This window comes from Lissotriton vulgaris, chromosome 4_1 (assembly GCF_964263255.1).
Source record: "Lissotriton vulgaris chromosome 4_1, aLisVul1.2, whole genome shotgun sequence".
Taxonomy (NCBI): Eukaryota; Metazoa; Chordata; class Amphibia; order Caudata; family Salamandridae; genus Lissotriton; species Lissotriton vulgaris.
The window spans coordinates 1,067,142,378-1,067,155,272 of NC_141691.1; positions in this window are offsets into that span (position 1 = coordinate 1,067,142,378).

The window sequence follows — 12,895 nt, forward strand, 5'->3', positions numbered from 1 at the left end:
CCGTCCAACGTTGTAATCCCACTTCCTCTAAGTTATTTCTATAGACCCCCACAAAGGCCACTACATCCAGCTCTCTCTCCCTTTGGGTTATACAATAGGTTTGCACCCCTATCAGATCTGGATACTTTGGACTGACCACCAGTTGTCAAATTAGTATCCACCATAGTGACTGATCAGCTACCAGAGCTAGCAAATCAAGAATTAGTACCAACGACCCCTGTGACCGTCTCACCCACTGTTGAGAATAAATTGTCATGCATCACAGAAACGTTAGGGCAGAATTCTGACCTGTCTTTTATGAGTTGGAATGTAGCTGGCCTTAAGTCGAAATTAAAAATCAAAGAATGGACCGATTGGATAAAAAGCTTTGATATATTAATGATGCAGGAGACCTGGTGTACCACCCCACTCACACTAGAAGGGTTCTGTTGCCACAATCAAATTGTAAATACCCCGCCTATGGGTCGACCAAGCGGGGGTCTTTCAATCTGGGTGAAGATAAAAGCTGGTGTGCAAACCAAATTGATTAAGAGTAACGCAAAGTGTTTTATGGCCTTGAAATATACCAACAGGTTAAAGTTATGTTTAATTAATTTTCATAATAATGATTTTACATCTCACCCAAATGAATTTTTTTAATAGTGTTCAAATTTATTGATGATGTGATTGTCGGGCAAAAACATGGAATTTTTGATGGTATTTGTATCGGTGGAGACTTTAATGCTCATATGTATCGTAGCAATTATACGTGTAGGAGTGGAGAAGAATTGAGGGACCATCTTGCCCCTCGTGTCTTATTAAATGCTATGGAAATTGCCGGTACTGAGGGGAATAATGTCTCTACCCCCACATATATTGGTCAGGGGAGCCCCTCAACTATAGATTATATATTTGTCTCTCCGACATTGTGTGACATCTTGGAAAAAGCTGAGGTTGTTTGCTCTCCCTATAGTGACCATTACCCACTATTAATACAACTAAAAAACCATGAGATTAATCAAGATGAAATTAATAGGTTAACCGGAGTAAAAAACCTGGAAGCATCCACAGATGGGTTAAGGGTTGTATGGAAGGGAGTGGACAATAAGGGCGTTTTAGCAAATGTGATTCAAAAACATCACACACTAATTATGAACTGCCTGGCCTGCGACAAACCGGGGCACGTTATTATTGATTCCTTCTGTGAACTCTGTACTGCCATCAAAAGAGAGACCTCTAAACCGGCACGGGCTAATAGAACTAGCAACCCACGCTGGTTCGATTCGTCGTGCTCCCGGGCTAATAGAGATCTGAGGGACGCTATTAAGACCATACCGAGAGATTTGGCACTTGTAAGAACATTGAGGGCCAGATGTAAGTCCACATTACGTACCCGCTCTGAAGCATTATTGAAGGATCATTGGGAGGCTCTTGTACGTACTGCAGTTTTAAAAGACACTACAGGGTTTTGGAGGGAGGTCAAGGCCCTTAGATCGCTTGGCTCCAATTTAACACCTATTAACTGTAATATCACAGGGGATACATGGGCCGAGCACTTTTCTAAAATTTATGCTGTATCAGGGTTTCCCCCTGACACCGTCTTCCCCGTCAGGCCTTTGAAGATTGAATTACACGAGGTTGAGGATGCCATATCAGAAAGTGCGGGCAATAAAGCCCCTGGCCCTGATGGTCTATCAATAGATCAAATTAAATCAGAAATTAGTTTTTGGGCACCCCTCCTTTGTAACCTTTTCAATAATTTATCTGATAACTCCATCCCAGATTCATGGTCTAACAGTGTTATCGTGCCAATATTCAAAAAAGGCGACAGATCAGACCCAGGCTGCTATCGCCCGATATCACTGATCGACAACACTTTAAAGGTTCTTGGGAGGGTACTTTTTAAGAGGATAAGCAGCTGGGCTAATGATAAAGATATTTTACACCAATGTCAGCTCGGTTTTAGATCTAATGTGGGCACTGTTGAACAATGTCTGAACTTGAATCTGTTAACAGCAAAATATACTATTGTAAAAAAGTCCCCCCTGCATTTTGGTTTTATGGATTTAAGTTCTGCCTTCGATTTTGTTAACCGTTCACGTTTGTGGTCACTACTCCTTAAATATGGTTTAGACGATTCCTTGGTTTATTTTCTTTCCTACTTGCACAGGGACTTAAAAGCCCGTGTTCGCATCAATTGTGAGGGTGAGGTCTCCAAGGACATTTTAATTGGCAGGGGGGTCAGACAGGGCTGCGTGCTCGCCCCCCTGCTTTTTATTTTGTATATCAATGAGCTGAGCAACACCCTATGCACTTTAACCAATGACGTTCCAATTGTTAATGGCACCCCCATCCCCGCCCTATTGTACGCGGATCACGCGGTGCTAATGGGCCGTACACCCAACGCCCTACGTATTTTAATTTCAGGCTTTGTTTCCTTTATGGCAGATTTGGGTTTGTCAACCAATTTTAATAAATCGTATATTATGAACTGCGGCCCCAAAAGATATAACATTACCACAATTAAATCTGGAGAAAATATTCTAAAAAGCACAAGCACTTTTCCATATTTGGGACCACTTTTCTCAAATTCTGGATCCTGGCACCCACATGTCGCTTATGGGAGAAACAAGATTGGTAAATCTATCAACTCGGTTCTCTCCCTTCGTCAACCTAGACATGCAGATGTTATCTCCTCCCTTATAAAGATTTACCGTACCCAATGCCAACCCACTGGCACGTATGGCTCAGAGGTGTGGGGATATTCTAACTGTATCGCTATTCAAACTGAGGAAAACAGATTTTGTCGAAAGGTATTGGGGGGAGTTGTTTAAGCGGCAACATACATTTGCCATAAAGAACTTAACTTACCCTTTATAGAAGACTTCATCCATTCAAGACCAGCGCTTTTCTGGCTAAAAATTTGGCTTAACTCTTCGGCCACCCTAACACGCAGCATACTAACTGACTGACTGCCTACAAAGTGATAGGTCCCACCATATTCCATCTCCCGATTAGAGGATTCGTGTCCGGTTCCTCCGATTGGAACTCCAACATATGAGTTATATATAAAGCACGGAGTAGGTCCTATCACGTATAATGAAGTATGGATAAAATACACCCGCAAGGATGGTGTTTTAAAATGGCCCCAATATGGTAGTTTTGACTCAGAAGTTTAGACAACCTCGAGGTCAAATTGTTCAAGAAGAAAGCCCGCCCGGCGATGTTTGACTCTTTTCGCTTATGGCGCAAAGAAGCCAAACAGAAAGAAATAAAATTAGCAAAGAAAAATAAAAGAGGTATGTCAATGGTGCAAGCCGCCGTTGCATACAGGGATAATGAGGAAGAACAAGAAAGTGAACGAATGCTTAGGAGCAAGAAACTAGCAGTAGATAAATGCTACCCGATGTTACCACATGAGGGACAAGGCTCAAAGGGAACATCAGAGAAAGATCCGTTAATGTCCCACTTATTAAGCTCACCACCCCCATATGCGTTAGACGCTACTGCACCCCCAAAGCGCTTTGTTATACCACGCCCCAGTGCACAAAATGCAGCTCTTGCACAAGCACCAGCTCCTCTTCAGCTGGTTCCTACTTCTCCGGCGCAGCCTTCTCAAGGGCCGCCGCCTTTGCTACATACTCCATCTATTTCTACAACTTTGCCCACTGCTCCAACTGTTAATCCTGATACTACTTCTGCTACTGCTTCGACTTCTTCTGCTGTTGCTTCGACTTCCTCTTTACATCAGCCTGTCTTTTCTGGCGCATCTGCCTCGCCGCAAGCTTCTCCTTCTGTCAGACAGAGAGTGGCAAGTACTGTCACTGGTCTATTCTCACCCTTCTTTGGGTCGCCTAAAACGACCCCTAAAACGGGACGTAGACAGTTGCGTAGTCAACTGCCCGACTACGAGGAAAGAGAAGTGCTAAATGAGTTAGCACGCAAATGGGTTACTAACACTGCTAAATATGATGTTCAGTCCGTTATGGAAGTTTTCCGTCAGTGGGATGCGCCCACTCAGAGATACGTATTCGAAGAGATGTGTGTATATCTTTGTGAAGATTTGGAGACAAACGATCCCAAGCGCAAAATGCAGGAATTATTCCGCATGCGATGTTGAAAAAGCAATAGATTTATTGTTATCCTATAGGAGTAAGGGAAATGTCTGTAGATCATTGTATGAAGATGATGTGTCAGATAGGAAAAAGGCGCGACAGTACCCCATGAGAGAGGTTCCTCCAGTATGGAGGGAAGGTGATGCGAATGTAAATCCACCAATTCTGCCGCATTTTCAGCGTGTGTGGGTACATGTCCCCTGGAAAAGATCTGAAGTTTTAGCACTCAAACAGACAATACCTGATCCACGTAAAAACCCAGCTGGGTATTACAAGGAGTTATCACAGACTGCCAGCTCATGTATAATGAATTTAGCGGATGTAGACATGTTGTTCGGGAATGCTGTTCCGCATCCTTTATGGAGTAAAATTCGTCATACAGATCATGATCAGGAACTAGGTGACTCATGGGCTAACATTACTGCTACCGATGCTAGACAAGTCGGTGGTTCTAAACCCGAGCCTTTAATAGCGGAACTTCCCGGTAGGATTATCACGTACATGAAAACGTTAATGCCTGAATTACGTGTAAATTGGGACAAGCTATCTGCATGCAAGCAGAAGAAAGATGAGAATGTGTCTGACTTTTTCACGAGATTTGAGGAGACCTTCGTCGATCATAGTGGTAAGGATATGGCTACCGAGGGTGGCCAAAGATTGTTTGTGGACAAATTTGTACATAATTTGCTTCCTGAACTCTGCAATAAATTGAAAGATTCAGAGAGTGCTTGGGCTGTTTCCACGTCAGCGCAGATTTTAGCCACCGCCCAGTACTACGAAAATAGGCGCAAAGACGAGCTAGATAAGGCAGACAAAAAGACTAAAGAGTTAAAAACTAAAGTTCTTCTCCAGCAAGCCTATCCGCCTCGCACTCCTAGTCAGCCCAATTATCAGCAACCACAGCAGTATTCGAGAAACGCGCAAGGAAACGAGTTTTCCTATCAGCGTTCTACGTATGGCCCGAATCAATGTGCCTATTGTAAAGAAGAGGGTCATTTCAAAAGTAATTGTCCAGCTCTTGCGCGACGCTTAAACAGTGTTTCCGGTACAAGAGGTAGAGGTGTTCAACAGGCTCCTAGAGGTAGGGGCCATGGAAATTTCCCCCAGAATACCACTTCTTTTCCGCCTCAAAATTCCATGAATAGCTTTGACCAACAGAATAATGCGTCTTCCAGGTCAGCTCAGTACTATGCAGATGACTATTACGCAGAAAACGAGAATGAGGGTAATAATTGCTAGGACAGCCATGGACAAAGAGAGGGAGTTGTTTCAGTTCCAGTAGATCAGAATGGACCTTATGTCGAGGTGATTACATCCGGAGTGTCGGAGCCATTTCTGCTGGATACTGGTGCTACAAAAAGTTCTATTATGCACTCAAAACTTCCTGGCGCACCTTTGTCTGGCGAAATGAATGTTTCAGTAGGTTTTTCTGGCGCCCCTGTTAGAAACCCGATCTCCAGTCCCATGCCCCTTTCTGTTGACCCATGCAAATTAGAAGCACCCCTCATTCTTACAACAGGTTGTGGCGAAAACTTGTTAGGTTTGGATTTGTTAAAGAGATTATATGCAACTTTGTACTGCTCCCCTTCGGGAGTACAGCTTACTGTAGGAAGAAAAGTTATTTCTCCAATGTATTTGGCAAAGGAGAATATTCCAACCGAATTGTCATCTCTTCCGGATGTACTTTGGGCGAATGGTTCTAATGATGTAGGTCATTTGGAAATAGCGCCATATGTCATAACATTGAAAGCTAATGTTAGGTTACCACGCATTCCCCAATATAGAATATCAAACGAATGTGAAAAGGCTTTGTTAGCGATCGTTTACGATCTGATCGAGAAAGATGTCATCGAAGAGACAACAGGCAACATTTGTAACAGTCCTGTTTTGCCTGTCTTAAAGCGTACCGATCCTTCACAGCCCCCTGTGTACCGATGTGTGATTGATCTCAGGGAAGTGAATAAGATCGTTGTACCACAGTTTCCAGTCGTCCCCGACATTACTGCCTTATTGACAATGGTTCCAGCTTCAGCCAATTGGTTTTCAGTGATTGACCTGAAGAACGCTTTCTTCAGCATCCCGATTGCCGAGGAGAGCAGAGATATCTTTGGCTTCAATTTAGGAGGACGAAGCTTCCGCTTTAAACGAGCTCCTCAGGGCTACTGTGAAAGTCCATCAATATTCAGTCAGGCTCTGAAAACACAACTAGACACGATTGTTCTGCAGGATGGTGCAACTTTAATTCAGTATGTGGACGATCTGCTGATCGCTGCAGACACCGAAGAAGTTTGCAAACAAACGACATTGTCAGTGTTACATCATTTATGTGACATGAAGCACAAAGTCTCGCTTTCCAAATTACAATTTTGTCGACAAGAAGTAACCTACTTAGGTCACATCTTATCGAAGGAGGGAAGGAGACTGACCCCAGAAAGAATACAAGCAATTGCAGAACTGAGTGTCCCAAGGACACAAAGAGAAGTGCGTGCCTTCTTGGGCATTACATCGTACTGTAGACAATGGATACCGAACTTCTCACTATTGGCCAAACCTTTGCTGGCATTAATGCGTAAAGACACACCCAATCCTTTGCCTTGGTCTGAAGATTGTCAGACGAGTTTCCATGAGTTGCGTGAGGCATTATGTTCAGCTCCTGTATTGGGCCACCCCGACTACAGCAAGCCTTTTACATTATATGTCCATGAGAAGGAAGGTTGCGCATTATCAGTCTTGACGCAACACTTTGGGGACAAACAACGCCCATGTGCGTATTTCTCTGCGACTCTAGATCCTGTAGCTAAGGCATTACCAAGTTGCTTGAGGGCCACTGCTGCAGCAGCTGTCTGTATTCGACAGTCTGCTGGGCTAGTCATGAATAATACTCTGATCGTTATGGTCCCACATGCAGTAGATATCCTACTAAACAGGACGAAAACACAACATCTAACTAGTGCTCGACTATCCAGCTATGAATTGACACTGTTAGCAAGTCACATTCACATAAAGAGGTGTGATACACTCAACCCTGCTACGTTATTACCCATTCCAGCAGAGACAGATGAGGTTGAAAAACATGATTGCTGCTTTAGGACAGAGGAAGAGACAAAAGGGAGAGTAGACTTGCAGGACACTCCCCTCCCTGAATGTAATGATGCGTTATGGGTTGATGGTTCATGTTTCAAGTTGCCAAATGGTGATACGACTGCAGCATATGCCGTGACAACATTACACACGATTGTAGAGACAGCTCGCATCCCCCACAATTCAGCGCAGGCAGCAGAGTTAGTCGCACTCACAAGAGCGTGTATGTTGGCAAAAGGAAAACGAGTGAATGTGTATACTGATAGCCAATACGCCTTTGGCGTAGCCCACAGTTTTGGAAGATTGTGGCGTGAACGTGGGTTCCTGACGTCACATGGTGCAAAAATTCAACACGGCCAGCTAGTACACGACCTTCTCGAGTCACTGACCTTGCCCCTACAAGTTGCAATTGTGAAATGCAGTTCACACAGAAAGATTCAAGATGACTTTGGTCGAGGGAATGCATTTGCCGATGAGGTCGCGAAAGAGACTGCAAGGAACACAATGAGTCGGATGTATGTTGTAGGTCCTGCTAGATGGACCCTTGATGTGGGTATGTGTGAGGACACCATCGAAAGCGTAAAATCTATACAAGCTGATGCTACTGAGAAAGAGGTGAATGAATGGAGAGAAAGCAAGGGTAGATTAGATGCGAATGGTTGTTGGGTCGACCTGTCAGAACATCAGCGATGGATGTTACCTAACGCCTATGTGCTCGCAGTGGTGACGATGGCCCATGGAATGGCGCACATCAGTGTGAAAGGAATATGTAAACTGTTGGCCCCAGTATGGCAGAATAGTGGTATCCCAAAATGTGCCGAGAATCTGGTAAGAAACTGTATGGTGTGTTTGAAGCACAATCCCGGTAGGGGAACCCCAACCCCAGTTGGTCATTTTGCGCCTCCAACGTACCCGTTCGAGGTCTTGCAGCTCGATTTCATTCACATGGAGAGGTGCAATAACCTAAAATATGTGCTTGTTGTCGTTTGCGCCTTCTCCAGGTGGGTAGAAGCGTACCCCCTTAAGGACAACACTGCATTGTCAACTGCCAAAGCCCTTGTCAAAGAATTCTTCCCTAGATTTGGCATGCCTAGGATTGTCTGGAGTGATAATGGAAGTGAATTCGTGGGACGAGTGATGAAGAGAGTGTGTGAGTGTCTAGGCATCCACCAGAAATTCCACGCTGCAAACCACCCCCAATCGGCAGGATTGGTAGAGTGCTATAATGGCACGTTAAAATTGAAATTGGCCAAGATCCAAGCCAGCACAGGTCTCAAGTGGCCAGACGCCCTGCCTTTAGCACTCCTGTCCACCAGAATGATTGTCCATTCCAGATTAGGACTTAGCCCACATGAAATTGTGTTTGGCCACCCAGCTAACATCTGGGGTGTGCCCAGACCCAAGAGATTGAGTGAAATAGAGTACCCCGCACTGTTTGACTATTTGCACGAATTGACAACTAAACTGCATGCTTTACATCAACAGGTCCACAGCTCCTCTCCATCGGCGTCTGACGTTCCAGGCCACGCCATTGAACCTGGCTCCTTGATCCTAGTTCGGAACTTCAGGCGAACAAAGAACGAGGAGCCTCGCTGGACCGGACCTTTCCAGGTCTCGCTATCTACCCGCTCTGCAGTACGTGTCCACGGAAAAAAACACTGGGTGCACGGCGCCCATTGCAAAAGGGTCCCGCTGCCCCTTCCATATGACCGGTGGGTCCGGCAAGGAGTCGCTGATTCCGAGACAGAGTTCATACCTCGCTTTGTCCCCTTCAGCGATGCACGATTAAAAGGAACTGGTACCGACAAAGAGAGCGATTGTATTTTGCAAGGATCTGTGCCACCGTCAATGCAGTTGGACATTACAGAACCTGAAACATTGTTTGAAGATCCCACCGTACCTGGGAAAGAACGATATAATCTGAGGTCAAGACCAAGGAACTGACATAATCAAATTAGTGCGATTTTCCCTTTTTCCCATGAACTATTTTTGATTTTACAGCTCTCTCGCCCAGGGAACTAGCTCATTTTTGATTTTCGAACCGCCATCCGGTTCTGCTGCTAGGGCCGCGGTTGAAGTCTGAGGAGTGCAGCCGGGGACGCCTAGGTCAACGGTTCTGGTCGGTCTGAGGGAATTACCCCGGACTGGACAGAGCGCACATCTTGGCAGGAGCAACCTCCCACCGCGGGCAGCAACCAGAGGATGGAGTTTCCGAGGGTAGAGAGACCTGCTAGACACATGAACTTTAACAAGAAAATGTGCACTGTGATGGCAAGAAAGAAATTCTTGATAATATGTATTTTGATGATATGTAGCATAACGATGTTCTTGATTGGTTATACTTTATCCACGTTTCAAGTCACCTTTGTAAACAACACTCAGCCCACACCTCCTCCAACTGTTTCTTTACACTCCTTTCACCCTCTTCCTGAACACGAGTCTGCCAGAAGACTAGAGTTTGTAAATAACTCCTTCATCCAGCTCCTACACCAGCACCAGTCTATAATGAACACATCGAATTGTTGGATCTGTGGACTCATGCCGCACACGACAGTTAAGGGCATTCCATACTTCATCCTGCCATTCAGTTATTATGGGTCTCTGTGGGCTTTCCAGACCATGTTCCTGTTCGCCCTAGAACCATACCCGCCCCGTTCCACAGAGAGCAATTCCAGCAACAAGGCACTAGTGGTAGGAATAAGAAATATGAGTAGGGATGTTGACATGTATCAAACGATTCCTAAAGATGAACTCACTCCCTACAGCCGTTGGAATGTAACTAAATACGGGATCTCTTTGAATAAAAGCCAGAAAACAAAGAAATCCTCCCCAGTCTGGATAGTGCCCCACCGAGGTCACTTATGTCTGCAAGGTATTGGCAGGGATCCCAAAGCACAGTTGGGGAAGAGCGTATGCACGGAAACATATGTGTTTGCCTCCCGAACTTCCCCTCCATTCTTGGCGGCTAAAGGCACCTATTTCGTCTGCCACGACAAAGCCTATACATGGTTGCCCCCTGACTTCTCGGGCACATGCTTTATCTCGTTTCTGCTGCCACCCACCTACACTGCCGGGGCAGATTACCATCGGACAAGGACAGCTAGGGGTGTTGTGAGTCAAGACGACACTGCGGGTCAAGAGTTTGGAGACTTCGCAAAGGGTTTTCTGCCATTTTGGGGGCCTATGGTGAACAGCAGGAACATTCGTCAATTGACGAGGATAGTTAAGTCCGCCGTGACTGAAATGGCCGGTGCCCTTAGCAACTTGACAGCTGAGCTTCAGTCGGATCGACTTATGACCCTTCAGAACAGGGTTGCCCTAGATGTCATACTTGCAGACCGTGGTGGTGTATGTAGAGTGATCCAATCTAGTTGCTGCATTTTCATCCCTGACAATGCTCCGACAGTGTACCAGGCCATCTCCCAATTACACAAAATCTCTGATTCCCTTCACATGGAGAAAGGGGATTGGTCCCTGCTAGGGTGGCTGTGGGAACTGATCTCTGCCTGGGGATGGAAAACTCTGATCTTCATTGGGATGATCCTGGCCGTTCTGTTTATGTTCTGTCTGTTTGTACAGTGCGCTCCTGCAATATGTGGCCTCTGTGCTACTTCATGTGTAAGGAAGCCTGTATCAAGGGACGAATTGAGCAACAGAATGATGCTACAGCAGCATCTCCATAAATTCATCAATACAGATTTGGACTCAGATTAGCATGAGTTATTGCCTAATATGAGGGCAAAAGGAGGGTCTGTGGTACTGAAATTCCGGATCCTGCTGTTCCACCGGTATCGAGGTCCAAACACTCGTATCACAAAATATCGTCGTACCATGACGAATTTGGTATCGACGGACCGGTAATGATTAGGACATTATCCCTATGCATTTGCGTCATGATTGAATGATGCTAACACCCTTAAATCGTGGTTTCCGTTCCGAACCCTCAGACTCCATTTTGTAAACGGCATCCATCTTATGACTTGCCCTCATATAGTCAATTGATTAAGGCCGAGTTTGATCTGAAAGGACACGTCCACCGTAGCTGACTTCCCCATGACCTGGCCGAGCTGACTCCACTGCCTCCAGCCAATCCTGTTTGGGCAGCTCCTCGCCCAGTGGTCGAGTAAGATATCATCAAGGCACAACATGCCATAAACCATTCACCGTGAAAACAAAATCGGGTTGGCCCTAATCAGCAAGGCTGGGCCTATATCATAAGTAACAGAAGAAGATGCCAGTACTGATAAACTTAGTTAAACAATGAGATAAGTCTTCCTGATTAAGACAGGCTGTTACCTCGCGCCAGACAGGACAGTGTGCCTGAATTATACAGGAGAGACACGACGCTGAATAGCAACAGGTCATCGTGTCATTCCCTATTCCGGCCAACTACAAGCAAGTTGATTGTGCCGCTTGGACACGTTTCGTTACACAGGGATTATCCTTCACCCCACGCTTGCAAACTCCCCACTCTTATTCATTTGGACTACTGTCAGCCTATTTTGCAGAAACTGTGACGCTGCCTGAGGCCCTGATGAGAATCTCCACAGAATCCAAGGAGATTCGAAACGCGTAGGCCCCCCTTTCTTCACTGGACTGCCAATTTTTGATTCAATAACCAAACTTGTGTATAGACCTCACATTTAATTGTTGGAGAGTAATAATCTTTATTCATTTGCGCAAAGCCTTCTTTATATTGTAAAATCCTTGGCATTGTATTTCCAGTTAATCAAAAATGTGAACATTTTCGTTTAATTAATGCAGTTCCAGTTGTGTATATATATTTCTTGTCCCTTGTATAAATTGTATATATGGTACGCTTGAGCTAAGTGTGTGTATGCGTTGAATGTGTGGCGAATGTGACATGACTGTGGTTTTGAATGATGGTTCATTCCAGGTGATTGTATTTTTATGTGTCCGTTCTCAATTTTGATCTTGTCCCACTGTGTTTCCCGGTAAATGTAAAAAGAACCTTTTATTGTTGAAATTCTTTATAAAATAAAATTGCGACTATTGAGCATTCCCTTTCTGGAATTTGATTTTCTGTTTGTGGAAGATTTATCTCATTGTTTAACTAAGTTTATCAGTACTGGCATCTTCTTCTGTTACTTATAAACCATTCACTACATACAGATCATGTTTTCCATACACATACACCTGTCCATGATTCTTGTTTATGACCAGTTTTACGACGGGAGGGTGCCCGACCTTATTGGTGTTTCATCGATATCTGATGGGAATTCTGGGCCTGGCGGGGTAATCCATCACGATCCGGACATCTAAAATATGTGCTGACCAGCATGACTTCGCTCTTTGTATTATTATAGAAATATGTGTATAACCATATCATAAACTCAAGAATTCTTGCCCGCAGCTGTTATTTCTGTATATAAGGAGAAGGCTGGTTCTGTAAAAACGAACAGTCTCCTGAGAACTTACAGCCCGTGCTGTTGTAATTCTAGGACACATGTTACTTGTTTGCAACCAATAAACCTCAATCTCTGACTTCAACTAGAAGACTCTGTGTTTCTGTAGTCCAGAACAGGGAGAACTCAGAGGTCTTCGGGTGTGGTCCCCTGGCACCACCGGGTCTCTAAAAACCCGGCACCTCAAAGTGAGGTGCAGAAAGAAGAGTGTGAGGTGCAGAAAGAGGCAAGAGAGGTGCAGCAGTAGCCAAGAGAGGTGCATAAAGAGGCGAGAGTGGTGCAGATAGAGGCAAG